Below are 14,591 nucleotides of genomic sequence, written 5' to 3' on the forward strand. Positions count from 1 at the left end.
CAGACAGAGGTCAAAGTCGAGCGTCTAGTAGATAACGTGATTGCAGAGTCTCGCCGCCCGTTCAGCTGGTGCATCGCTTTGTTGTACTTCCGTGTTTTACCTCTACATTTCTCCAAAACACAAAAATTCAACAAAAACAAACATTTACCAAAACTAAACTTTTTATTAAAAAAAAACACTCAAAACTTGTTTTTATTCTTGATCACATTCCGCCACCCAAAATGCGAGTGCCTCCGGCCATCAGCGCGGGCTTCGACAGCACCTTCGGTGCTGCCCCGCGCTGATGTCGACGAAAGAAAAACATCCCTCGAGATAGTACCTATCAGTAAAATATCAAATTCTAGAGGGGCTAATCAGAAATATAAATTGAATTGTAATGGAAAGGCAATGATGTACCGTGCAAATCACGTGATGCCGCGCGGCCTGCCGTAATCAGGATTCTCGAGAAAGATAAGATAACAGCGACAACAATACCGATCACAATACCTGGAAATGCTTGTAAGTTTGTAATTTTGTAATTGAAGAGTTGTTTTTTCGTTCTATCATGTTTGTTTCTATAAATTTCTATTTTTGTGTTCTTCATACTGGTGTGGTCGGTATAATCCCAAAGTACCGATTTGTGTACTCGATATCTCAAAAACTCATCAAATAAAAAAAAAAATTGTTTATGACAAAACGTTTAGGAAATATAAGTATTCAATAAGAAATTTTATTTTTTAGATTTATTAATAACAGTTGTCTTTTTTTATTTGAACGGTCACGGTAATAAAAATAAATAGTGTACCAAGCTGGCCAAAGAACTTGATCAAAACCATGGCAATCACTTAGATCATTTGTTATAAAAATTAAAAGGAAACCTTTACATTTTCAGCCACTATACTTTTAATATTTGGTCCATGCAACAACCCACCTGAAATATTAACTGGGCAATGCTTATACAAAATTGTAATCCTTAACAGCAATTCAATATTTAATTAAGCAGAGTATTGCTTTTTTTTAATATGTTAAAATATGTTCGAAGAAACCATGCCAAAAAAGGAAAATATATTGGACAAGAATTGAACAATTCAAAGCAAATGTATTTATTGAATTCATATTTTTATATATTTACACATTTAAAATTATGGTGTGATACATTGATCTTCAACAAATGTTTGCTGCTCATGTGCTGAAAATGTAAATAAAACTAAATGTGTGAATATTAAAACACTGATTAAATACAAGAAATTAGTTAACTTACATAGGGAATACTCAAAATACACTTTGACCATGCATTTTGGATCAATATTTAATAATAAATATTTAATCTGACACTAAATAACAATACATACATAACAGACAATAAAACAAAACATTAAAGATAAAATACTTTAACCAATACATGGCCAAATACTAAAACATCATATTTGAGATCATTAATATGATTCTTCTATAATGAGAGTTTCCATTGCCTTTTGAAGATATAAACCTAGTGGTCTAGTTTTATCTCTAATGATCTGGCAGTGTGCGTAGAGATAACTGCTTGAATATTTGAATAATTTTGATTAATAATAAATATTAACAATATGCTGTTTTAGTGGAAGAACCGTTTTAAAACATTTACAAGGTAAGCAATTCAAGGTTTATTAAATTAATTATACTATTTAATATATTACAATACATTATGAAATTATTAATATTAAAATAAAATAATAAACTATGGGTCTTCAAACTAAATTTAATTGAATTTGCTATAGGTGTCATATGAAGTTGACATTTATAAAATACCTATTACAGTTAGTCATCATTTTATTGCAAAGCTAAGGAAATTTCAGCTAATTTTAACAGTGGTGTAATATAAAAATATTATAAATTTAGTGCCAGTTTCCATTTGGTATTTATTTTTTAAATATTTTACTGAAGTATTTGTACTGCAAATGGTAATTATAAATAATACTTTGTAGATGTCTACACTAAAAGCGACATGACTTCTTTCTCTAAGAATAACTGACTAATTAAATTGTTATGACGTTACGACTGCAATACAGTCAATTTCATTACAGTACCTACATTTGACTTATTATATTTTTACAATAAAAAAAATAATACTATAGTGGTTCAATACCATTAACAGCTATTAAATATAATTTGTTATTATACTGCACAATCAGCAAGAAACCTCTACTTAAAACAATTTAAAATTAGTAAACTTGAAATTAGAAGATACAAATTTATTATTGCTGTTGAAGCATGACAATTACGTTCATTACAACTTCAAGTTTTAAAAATGTTATACATAATGTAGAATTGAATAAAATACACTTTTTTAAGCAAGGTACTTTAAAAATTATATGACTAATTATTTAAATAATGAGGACTTTCTGGCACTTTTATTCATTTAAACTTATAAACCAACAAATGAAATGCTCGAATATCAAATTAATGTTTTATCTTGTAATGCAAATCCTCGATCATTTAGAATTATAAAATAACTTATGTTCAATAGGCTATTGTATTACAATGCTATGTCTTAAACCTACCTAACCTAACTTAAATGACTAAGACTAGCTTTTTTTCTTGGTTATGGATGACTAAAAATCGATAACAAATCCAACATTAAAAGATCTAAAGGTAAATTAAATCAGGTAATCAACACTTTCTTAATTGGATATTAATGTTTTGGTAGAATTTTTCAATTAATAGGTTTAATATAAAATTACCATAAGAATTGGGACTTTAAATTCAATTAACATTTTGTCAAAAACATTATTTTAAATATACAATACACTGTGGAACTCAATACTGGATTTGAAATGTTCAGCTAAAAAACTTGAATATAGGGCTGAACTCATGGAGTTTGAAATTCAGAAGAACTGAAAAGCTTGGCTGAGATTTAAACCAAGATTAATAAACCTTTGTCAAGTTTAATAAGTGAAGAAATGTGGCCAATTCTCCCCTAAATCCAGCCTTTGGTGAGCGAACTGCCCCAAATTTAGGGACAGTGACATGAAAACACGCAAAAACTAGCTTAAGTACAAAACACACTTACAATCAAACGGTAAAAATACAACATCAGATGAAATAAAACTTGATTGTAAAGTCCGTGGTAGGATTGGACCATGTTGTGAACCAAGGTCCATAATTCCGTGGTTCTTTCTCTACATAATGACGCATTTTCCCTTCTCCGCCCATGGATTGTTTTTCTTGTCGGGCGCGCGTGGATCAGAGGGTCATTTTTCTCATTTTCTTCCACATACTCCCTCATCCTGTAACAGAAAATACTAGTTGAATCATTCCTATTACTCATTGAAAAAAGCAAACAGGAAGAAAAGCTTTATAAGAGAAATAAGGAGAGCATCCTTTTTGTTTACTTCCGCACACTCCTTAAATCTGCATCAGACATAAAGAAGTTGGAAAAAAGCAAACAGGAAGAAAAGCTTTATAAGAGAAATAAGGAGAGCATCCTTTTTGTTTACTTCCGCACACTCCTTAAATCTGCATCAGACATAAAGAAGTTGGAAAATTAGTACTACACAAGGATTAGTAAAAGATGAAATAGTAAAAGATCAGAGATAATCTCCTTTTCTCATGTAATTACACTTTGGGGGATGAAAGACAACAGGATAAAGAATAATATTCAATTGAGGCTCCATAGTTTAATTTTCTTCATTACCTTTATTTGTGTAATTATAGTAGCTGAGACTTTCACACTACTACACTAAAAGACATATGGAACATTTTAATTACTCTTTGAAGGATTAGAGCACGAAGAGTCAACTAAATATAATTTTAAAAAAATATACAGTGAATAAACAAACAAACAACCGAATTAACTGTTTTATTTTCTCAAGAAGAGTTCAGTTCTGGCTAGTTTATACCTGTCGTTAAAACCTACATTGAGTACAAAAAACAGACACTGTCACTTGCATCTGCGCAACTCAAGGAATTTCCAGGAAATATCATTCACTAACCGCAAATGTTCATATATTGGAGTAAAAAAATAACAGGATAAGAGAAAAACAGTCAGCCTGCCTTCTCCCAAGGTGACACAGCTGAGATAGTATCCAATATCACTTACACTAAATATCAAGGCACTCCAGAACCTCCAAGATCTTATAAGTTTACATGAAATAGAGATTTTCTCAGTATATTGTTCTATTGAAATAGTATTAATTTTTAATGCAATTTTCAATAGTGGTGTTTTATAAAAAACTGTAGAAGGTGCCCACATGGGCAAAACATGCCAGCTGCTATTGATTGTTTTATACTGTTTGGTTTAGTAGCAATTATTCATTATGAAGGTCTAGCATTAATTTACTATAACAGAAATCCTACTTATGATAGTCCTATAAAATTATGTACATCCAGATGGTTTAGATATAATTAAATAGTGCATGGTTTAAATATTAAGAATTGTGAGATAAACATAAATCAGAGCTAACAAGGATAACAAAACACAAATAAAAATAGAAAAATAGAAATTTCATATGACAGGAAAAAGACACATGATGTGTCATAGTATTCTTATATATTTCTAAATTGAATTCGGCTTATATTAATTACCTCTCACCAAATATTTAAAATCAATTTTTCTATGTTGTCCTGAAATAATGTCATAATCATTATATAGATAACCATTAAAAGAACAGAACAACATTACAACTTATTAACCAATAGCTTTTCATTCTATACAATATTGATAAAATATGTGAATATATTTTCAAGGTACTTGCATTTATATGGACTTATGCATTTAACCAGGTTCTTGAGATCACAGTAATTGATAATTGTCTAACAGATTTATCCAAAACTGGTATTAAGGATAGACTTACACATGACTTAAATTAGTCATAAAATTCATAAATAAGCATTGTTAAATAAAAATATTAAAGACGGCTTGGATTAATTTGTGCCTATTAATATAGCCGAGCCTTTATTCCCATAGCTAATCAGACTTGCTAAAATAGTGAATCTCGGCTATTCCAAACTTATCCTTTATTAATGAGTTCCCTAAAAATAGTGATACTTATTAACTGGTTGAAAATCAATTATACTTGATAAGAATCAGTGAATAAAAACCTATTCTACAATCATCCATCATTAGGTAGTTCTCTGAGGATAATTGTAGTCACCATTGATTACAGTGTTGGAAATCAATATTCTTGACTGGTTCAGTATTCATTAGTAAATTCCCTGAGAATTTAGTGGTCACCATTATTTATTGGGTTGGTAAATCAATAGTCACAGCTAGTCCACTTTCATTATTAATTAATAAGTTCCCTGAGAAATGAGGTCACCATTGGTTATTGGGTTGGCAATCAATAGTCTCGGCTAGTCCACATTCATTATTCATTAGTAAGTTTCCTTAGAAGTGAGATCACTACTGGTTTGAGTTCCATAAGAACTGAGTTCACCATTGGTTATTGGGTTGGTAATCAATAGTCTCGGCTAGTCCACATTCATTATTCATTAGCAAGTTCCCAGAGAACTGAGGTCACCATTGGTTAATGGGTTGGTACAGTAATCAATAGTCTCGGCTAGTCCACGTTCATTATTCATTAGTAAGTTTCCTTAGAAGTGAGATCACTACTGGTTTGAGTTCCATAAGAACTGAGTTCACCATTGGTTATTGGGTTGGTAATCAATAGTCTCGGCTAGTCCACATTCGTTATTCATTAGTAAGTTCCCAGAGAACTGAGGTCACCATTGGTTAATGGGTTGGTATAGTAATTAATAGTCTCGGCTAGTCCACATTCATTATTCATTAGTAAGTTCCCAGAGAACTGAGGTCACCATTGTTTAATGGGTTGGTACAATAATCAATAGTCTCGGCTAGTCCACGTTCATTATTCATTAGTAAGTTCCCAGAGAACTGAGGTCACCATTGGTTAATGGGTTGGTACAGTAATCAATAGTCTCGGCTAGTCCACGTTCATTATTCATTAGTAAGTTCCCAGAGAACTGAGGTCACCATTGGTTAATGGGTTGGTACAGTAATCAATAGTCTCGGCTAGTCCACGTTCATTATTCATTAGTAAGTTCCCAAAGAACTGAGGTCACCATTGGTTAATGGGTTGGTATAGTAATTAATAGTCTCGGCTAGTCCACATTCATTATTCATTAGTAAGTTCCCAGAGAACTGAGGTCACCATTGGTTAATGGGTTGGTACAGTAATCAATAGTCTCGGCTAGTCCACGTTCATTATTCATTAGTAAGTTCCCAGAGAACTGAGGTCACCATTGGTTAATGGGTTGGTACAGTAATCAATAGTCTCGGCTAGTCCACGTTCATTATTCATTAGTAAGTTCCCAGAGAACTGAGGTCACCATTGGTTAATGGGTTGTACAGTAATCAATAGTCTCGGCTAGTCCACGTTCATTATTCATTAGTAAGTTCCCAGAGAACTGAGGTCACCATTGGTTAATGGGTTTGGTATAGTAATTAATAGTCTCGGCTAGTCCACATTCATTCTTTATTAGTAAGTTTCCTTAGAAGTGAGATCACTACTGGTTTGAGTTCCATGAGAATTAAGGTCACAATTTGTTATTGGGCTACTAATCAATGAGAGTTGCTAGGCACTAATGGATCTCGCCTACTCCGCACTCATCCTTAATTAGTAGGTGCCCTGAGCTATTGTAGAAGCCATTAGTTAGAACATTTTAAATATTTATGGGATTTTTCTTGTTCAAGAAGTTGAACCCAAAGATTTTAATGAAAATAAATGGGAAAGCTCAAATGCGAAGACACCTATTTCTTACAGATTAACAATTTTTAATGAAATAGTAGGCCCATTAAGATATCCCTTGTCCAGCATCGAAGAGTATGTGAAAGCTGTCTTCTTGATTATTATCAACATCGCAGATGGTGTCCCAACAATGAATTAAAAAGTCCTTCTAATTTGTTTTGTATTTATAGGTATGGAAATCCTGTAAATGAATCATCTAAGCATCATGAACTTTTGCTAAGTACCGCTGAAAAGTTCTGCTGATTCATACTAAGTAACAGATATGGTTTTCGACTTTAGAACTCTATCTTCTATGGTCCAGTTTACTCACCTTTGTTGTTTTATAGCAACTTCTGTAATCTATTCAATCAAATGCCTTGGAACATGAATTAACGATCATGTTACTTCATAGATGGGTATTACAAATGTTTTACTCTCCAAGACATTAAACAATAGAGAGGAGATTTTACAGGACAGAAATTCAAGTGACCATAACGTCTAGGATGCAAAAGAGATTCAACATTACTGTGCATAAATAATGTGTGTAATGTCATGGATATCAGCAAGTAGCATTATACAACAAAATAAAACAGCAAGAAGGATATACAACAGAATGATTGCCTGCCTAAAACATCCATAATAGATACCTCAGTGAAAAGTTAGTTTTAAGTGGTGTAGAGTGAAAAGAATGAAGATCAACTACAAACACCAGCTCTAACTAACAACTGTGAGTCTATTAAAATATTAAAAAACTAATAACTATCTCAAGATTAAAACTATTCAACAAAGAAGAGACTGACCTCATTGCAGAATGCATCAAGACGTATTACTATTATCAATTAATATTAATGTTTATTAATTAATATTAATGTTTATTAAACTAGCAAACAAATAAATCAACATCTTTATTTATTCAAGAATAATTGTTTATGAGGCCCATCTACACAATAAAAAGTAATATTTAGTTTACATGTCATATATTGACAACCTGGATTGTCAGGTCAGAACCAAATCACAGTTGACACATATATCACTCCAGCTGCCAGACAGACAAGTGTGTCATTGTCTGGGAGTGTTAACCTGAGTTGCTGACATATACACACAGTGAACTGACCTTTGACAGTCACTCCAATCAGTACTGTTACTGATATTATTTTCCTACGGCATACAGTATATTACTGTAACTACTACTTATTACAAATTGACTAAGAAAATAAATTCTCTATTTACATAACACACTGCTACCATGTGACAAAATAAACTAGCCAACATTCAACTTAAAAAAAAAACAGCTGGATCAAGCCCAACCAAACTCACAAAGACAATTTTTTATACCTCACCAAACAAAATAACGCAAAATTCAAAAGATGTTGTCTCAACTCAAACCTGAGAACAAAATTAAAATAAATAGTCCAAACTACCAACTAAACATATTACACAAAATATAGAGGAAATCTCAAACAAAACAAAACAAATAGACTAATCCTTTTTAAAGAAACATCAACGAAAACTCAGTGTTTTTAATCCTGAGTGAGCATAGTTTAAAGCCATATGACATTGAGAGCACTAAACATATACTAGGTTACTGCTTAAAAACACATTACAGCGGAGAAAACGACAAGCTTGGAGGTATTACAATATAATTGTTAGAAAGCCTGGAACAATACTGTGAAATGGGACTAATAAGAATTACCCAAAATAAGAAATGTCTGAGCATTTTGGGTATTTACAAAATGGGATCACCGAATGCAAACCTAGATAATCCTCATGAAATACTCTCAAACACAATAGAAAACACCAATATAGAAAACGCCTCACTAATCATCATGGGAGACATCAATGTAGATAACTTAAATCCAGACAGAAATACAGCCAAGCTATACTCTAGCACCTCATAATATCTACAGACTAAACCTGCCCCCTACAAGGATAACCCATGATACAAAGTCATCAATAGACTGTACCTATAAACATTAAGAATCGAGGCACTGTTACATGCAAAGTAATAAATGCAAAGGGATCACACACCTCAGATCTGCACAGTTCATATAGAATTGGAAGTCAAAACACCAACAACATTCGTGGCAGTTTGAGGCCGGAAAACTGAAGGAATTGCAGCTGTTATTGGCACTGGAAACATGGACCACAATCCATCAAGAACCACAGTCTGCTGAAGAGGTATACAACATATTCATTAAAAACTTTCAAATTAGCACTAGTCAGTTTGTAGAATGAGTAAAAGAACTCAAGCAAAGAAAAAGCCGACAAGTTTTGCTGACAATGAAGCCTAGATTGAAAGAAAACTATCTCAAAGTACAATGGCAATATGAGCGTTAAGGGAACCTTAATTACAAAGAAGATGCAGTTAGAATAGAAAGACTTTACGACAATAGGTTAAAAATACTCCAACAACAAAATATATCTACTAACCATATAGACAGAACAGCTACCAAATCAAAGGTTGCATGAGCGATAATAAACAATGCAAGATATAGTCAGAATTAAAAGCACTTAGTTGAAGATAAATGGACACTTAACAAACAGTCCTAAAGAAGTTAAACAATCACTTTAATTTTTACTTTATTACCATAGCTGAAAACATCTTAAAAAATATCACAGATAATGAAAAGAATCAAACGAAATTAGTAACTTTTCCCACTCATTACAGCCTTATCTTGTTTGCAGACACTAACAGCAAAAAAATTAAAGAAGTTATTAGAAATTTTAAAATTCTGCAGGCATTGATGAAATATCATCCAAAACAATAAAAGCTTGTACAGAAGAAAAAGTTATACCTCCTGTAACTATTTTCAATAAATCATTCAAAGAGGGAATTTTTCCATCCAGCATGAAAATGTCAAAAGACTATATCCTAAACTAAAATCCGGAGACAGTACAAAATGTTGAAAACTATAGGCCTATATCACTTGTTCCAACTTTCTCATAATACAGCTTACTGGCTGCCAACTAGTAGTTTCACAAAGACAAAAAGCAATGATCAAACTGGCCAATTTATAATAGACAACATCAAAGACAGTAAGCTCACAACAGCAATTCTCCTTGCTAAGGCGTTTGATTGTCTTCGTCATGAACTTATTGTAAGGAAGTTGGAAAACCTACGTGTGAGAAGGGTGGCAAAGAAGTGATTTCAAAGCTATCTGGAGGAAAGAAAACAACTTGTGGAACTCAAGTAAACAGTACAGTACTACAGAAATAAGATCAAACCTCTTGCCATATCAGAGATGTGTGCAACAAGGCTCAGTTCTAGACCAGTCTTACTTATTTCATTTATAAATGATATGCCCCAACATACAGTTGGAGGAATTTAGCTGTGCTCGTGCAGCCCTAATACTACCCTTTCAAAAAGCGAACGCTATCTGTGTGGCGGGTTGCGTTTATGTGCTAGCCGCTGAGATGAAGGCGCAAGAATCTCTTAACGACTTTACGTTATTTTCAAAAACACGTTAAACAACAATATAACAAACTGAAAAACAATGATAAGTCCTATTATTGTTATTATTTGGTATTCTCTTATTATTTAAGTTACAATCACTTCAATAATATTTAATTAATTTTTCAAATGCTAGAATATAATTTTCTAATAACAAATGTTACTTACAATGATTGTTTTTTCATTGGATTTCTTCAATTCCACTCAAGTTGTCCTCCTCTTCTGGGTCACTGTCACTGCTGTCTGTATCCGAACCAACTGATATAATAAGGGATTCTATAATATTGTCAATCTGGGGTTCTGCGGCTGCATAGTCCCTTTCGATTTTCTCTACGTGCTTGCACTTTACTGACCACTCTTCTGCGCCCATACTTGATATCTTATCTTCGCATAGAGCTTTAGCTTGATACGTAGTGAAAGATGTATTTCTTATAACCACATGATGTTGACTTTCGGCCCAAATTAACTCAATGGGATTGAGGTCTGGGTGGTAGGGCGGAAGTCGTAAGATGTCATGACCCTGTAGTTGAACAGTTTCGTCCAAGGCGTACCGGACATGCCTTTGTTTATATAGCTGCACAAGTTTGTAGAGTTCAGGATAAAAGGATATCGTCGCAGAATGGTATTCCGTTTTTTGAAAGCCACAACTTCATATCTTGCTTCCTACTTTTTGAAGTAGGAGCTTTATCAATTTGTATGTTATGGTAGGGCGCGTTATCGAATACTAGTACTGAATTTGGTTCTAAATTCGGTAACACTTTTTCCTTTATCCACTTCATAAAAATGTCCCCATTCACATTGTCGTGGTAGTCTCCACTATGGTTGCTTGCTTTCCAATATGTAAAAGCATTTGGGCAAGAACCCTCCATCCGCATGGATAATTATTAGTCTCTCGCCCTTGGAAATCAGCACGTGTAACCCTTCATTTGAGCCATTTGACCAAGTTTGGTTAGATACATGTGACGATAGTATATAAGATTCGTCTAAATAAATTATGGGGCGTCCTTGTTTCCTGTAATTTTTCAACGCTCTCAAGTATGTTATCCTCTTATCTCGGATTTCTAGCTTTTCAATTAATAATTTCCTATTGTTTACCGTCCTTCTCCAAGTAATTTCCAGGTCCTTTAATACCCACCTAAAACTTAATACCACTTCTCACAACCCTGGAAATATATTTTGTCCCTTAGCGCCTCCCTCAAAAGTTTTGCAGTCGGTATTCGATGTTCTTCAACATGGAAAGTTGTCAACTATTCTACGTCATTGACGGTTTAGTAAAACTTGCCTCACACATGTTACTAACCTTCAACTTGTTAAGTTAACTGTTTATTTTAGTCACAACTCGCTCTGACACTCCAGTTGCTGCAGCAGTTCTTTGGCGAGCCTTTGACAACGAAATTTTAACAGTTTGATGGTCTGCCTCTTCCTTCATAAATGTATAAACATTACTCACAATTTCGCGAGCCTGACTATGAATAGGCTTTTGACTTTTGACTTTAACTCAACAGACATTATCGGTAAAAGCGAAGCACAAGCTACACTCAGCACTGTCACAAAACAGACTGATTGTAGCGAGTGCGAGTTTGAAGTTTTCAAATGAACCCCTGTTCATATATACAGGGTGAGTCAGAAATATGGTAAAATATTTTAAGACGTGATTTTAGAGCTAAAAATAAGAAAAAATGTTATATAAAGGTAGGTCTGGAAACGCTCTGTTATTGAGTAATGGCTCATAAAACCATTAAGCAGACACTTGGAGTTTTTGGAATGGGTCCAAACTCGATGAAAAGGACGTTTTGAGCATCATATCTTTAATCTTCCGGAGAGACGTAAAAGCGGTTGTAGATAAATTGTTTATTGTATTTATAAATAAAAATTTTGAACTAAAAATATGTTTGTTTTTTTACCAGCTGTTACCAATCAGATACTCATTCCTTATTATAAAACAGCAAAATCTTGCTGTGTAGTGTAATACGTGAGGAGTCAATGGGTGAAGTGAATAAAGCTGAGCAAATGCTCTTTCCTCCAAAAAATGAGTACGTACTCCGGTTTCATGTGAATAAAAAGAACTTGCCTCAGTGGAGGCTCGGAGCACTTTCTCATGTTGACGACTAAACAATTGACTTGGAGTATCTACTCACCTTTTTAGGTGAATAAAACTAGGCACTTGCTCCAAAATGTGAGCAGGTACTCCAGAAATTACCGATCTACTCATTAGTAGATACAACTTGCTCAAGTAAAGACGTTCAATCTTGTGATGGCAGAGTTTTTACCTTTTCGGGTTGTTAAAACTTTACAGAGTGCATCGGGAATCTCTAGAGCCAAGACTATCGAGCTCTTTATCGTTTTAATAAAATGAACTTTGAGTGAATTAGTGATCATTTTCTTGGGGAAAACTTTGAAAGGCGTGGTGGTGCGTTGTCCAATTTGGGACAGAATGGGTACTTTTCTTCGATATGTTGGTGATCCTGGGTCTCAGAGTGGTGTTGCCGAAGATGTTGGTATCGACAGAACTACAGTCTCAAAAACCATTTCAGATGTAATGGCAGCTATTTTACTGAAGAAAAACGTATGGATAAAAATTTCCTTCTACAAGAGAAGAAATGGAACAACAAAAAGCCAATTGGCAAGAAAAATACAGATTTCCGTTCAGCCATTGGAAGCTGTTGACTGCACTCAAATACCTATACGAAAGCCTTCTGATCATAGCGATGAATATATAAATAGAAAGAGGTTTCCAAGTATAAATGTGCAGGCAACTTGTAATTTTGCTGAAAGAGTTCACAAGCGTAGATGCTTCTTGGCCAGGTTCAGTGCATGATGCACGAATTTGGAGAAATACAGATATTTACAGAATTATGGAATTCAATGCACTCCTAATTGGAGATTCAGGTTACGGGATAGCTCCCAGGCTTATGACGCCCTATGAAAACCCAATAACTGCTAGGAGAAAGGGCATACAATCTGTGTTCTGGCCCAAGAAAGAGTAACAATTGAACGTTGGTCAGTTTTAAACAACTTTTCCCATATTATGCAAAACAAAATTAGGATTAAAACTGAAAATGTTCCATCGATGGTTGTTTGTTGCTTTATTCTTCATAATGTAGCAAAAAGACAGAGTGATGAAGACTTTGACTTTGACATTGAGGAAAGGCAAAACAATGAAGTTGGCAATGTAGAGAATCGTAACGAAAGAGACATCCACAATAAAGTACAACAGAGAAGAACCGAAATTGCTCGGCTTATTACATGGAGCTCTAACAGCTTAAAAAGAATGTACTGTGTAAATAAATGTTCTTGTAAAAGAATAAAAAATACCTACCTACTTCCAATTCCTAAAAAAACACACAAAAACAAAAAAAATATCTAAACTCTGGGGTCGTTAATGACCGTGTTTACGTGCGTACGACTTTCAATAGAGCCAGTCTTACAGCCGTAAAGCCAGTGTCTGGGACAGTCGCTCAAGGGTCTTATGTAGGCAGTGTGTACGTATACAACACGGCACAAGCCTTGTTGTAACACAGTAGGACCTAACCTCTGCTTGTGGCCGTGTTGTATACGCGGTTGTACACACTCCCTACATACGACCCTTGAGCGACTGTCCCAGACACTGGCTTTACGGCTGTAAGACAGGCTCTATTGAAAAGTCGTACGCACGTAAACATGGGCATTACGAACACAGAGTTTACATATTTTTGGTACCTATTGTTTTTGTTTTTTGTGTTTTTTTTTTTTAGAAATTGGAAGTAGGTTAGGTATTTTTATCCTAGGATCCAGGATGAGTATTTATTTTACATTATTATACATTTATTACAGAGTAGTGAACTCCAATCCATCACAGTAAGTTGTTGAATAAGGAAGTTTCCAAATCATAGTTTGTAGTTTCATCTGTTGAAATTCCGTTTCGCTCAGATGGTACTGTTGATTGTGGCTGATCGATTTCTCTTAGATTCTTCTCGTATCAATTTGTATTATCAAACTAATTTTTCAGCTTTTTTTGAAGTACTCAATCTGCTTAAGTAATACCAAATGTTGTAGCTCAGGCAAGGTCAAATCTTTAGTTTCCTCAGTTTCAATTAATTTAAGTTTCTTCTTTGCCTGTTTAACGTTTCGTCCTGTTACATTACGTTGTTCAGCGTTTTTCCTTGTTGATTCTCAGTTGTTTTGTCCAAGCTAGTTTCAAAGTTGGTGGAATCCACCGAACGAAGAGTCAAAAGAAAACACTGTTTTCATTCTGAGTCTCTTCAGTCCCGCGCAGTAACAGCACCTGATAACGTAAAGTTCTTTATTACAAGCGTAGTTCTTAAAAAACATTAACACAAAGTTTACCAGTACAAACATATGAAGAAAAAATGAGAGTTTATTTATCATGCCAACAAGATCAAATAACATTGTTATAAAAGGCAAAAATTATTTTTTTAGCAGTTTTAACTGAACTT

Source organism: Homalodisca vitripennis, chromosome 2, assembly GCF_021130785.1.
Source record: "Homalodisca vitripennis isolate AUS2020 chromosome 2, UT_GWSS_2.1, whole genome shotgun sequence".
In the NCBI taxonomy this organism is placed as follows: Eukaryota; Metazoa; Arthropoda; class Insecta; order Hemiptera; family Cicadellidae; genus Homalodisca; species Homalodisca vitripennis.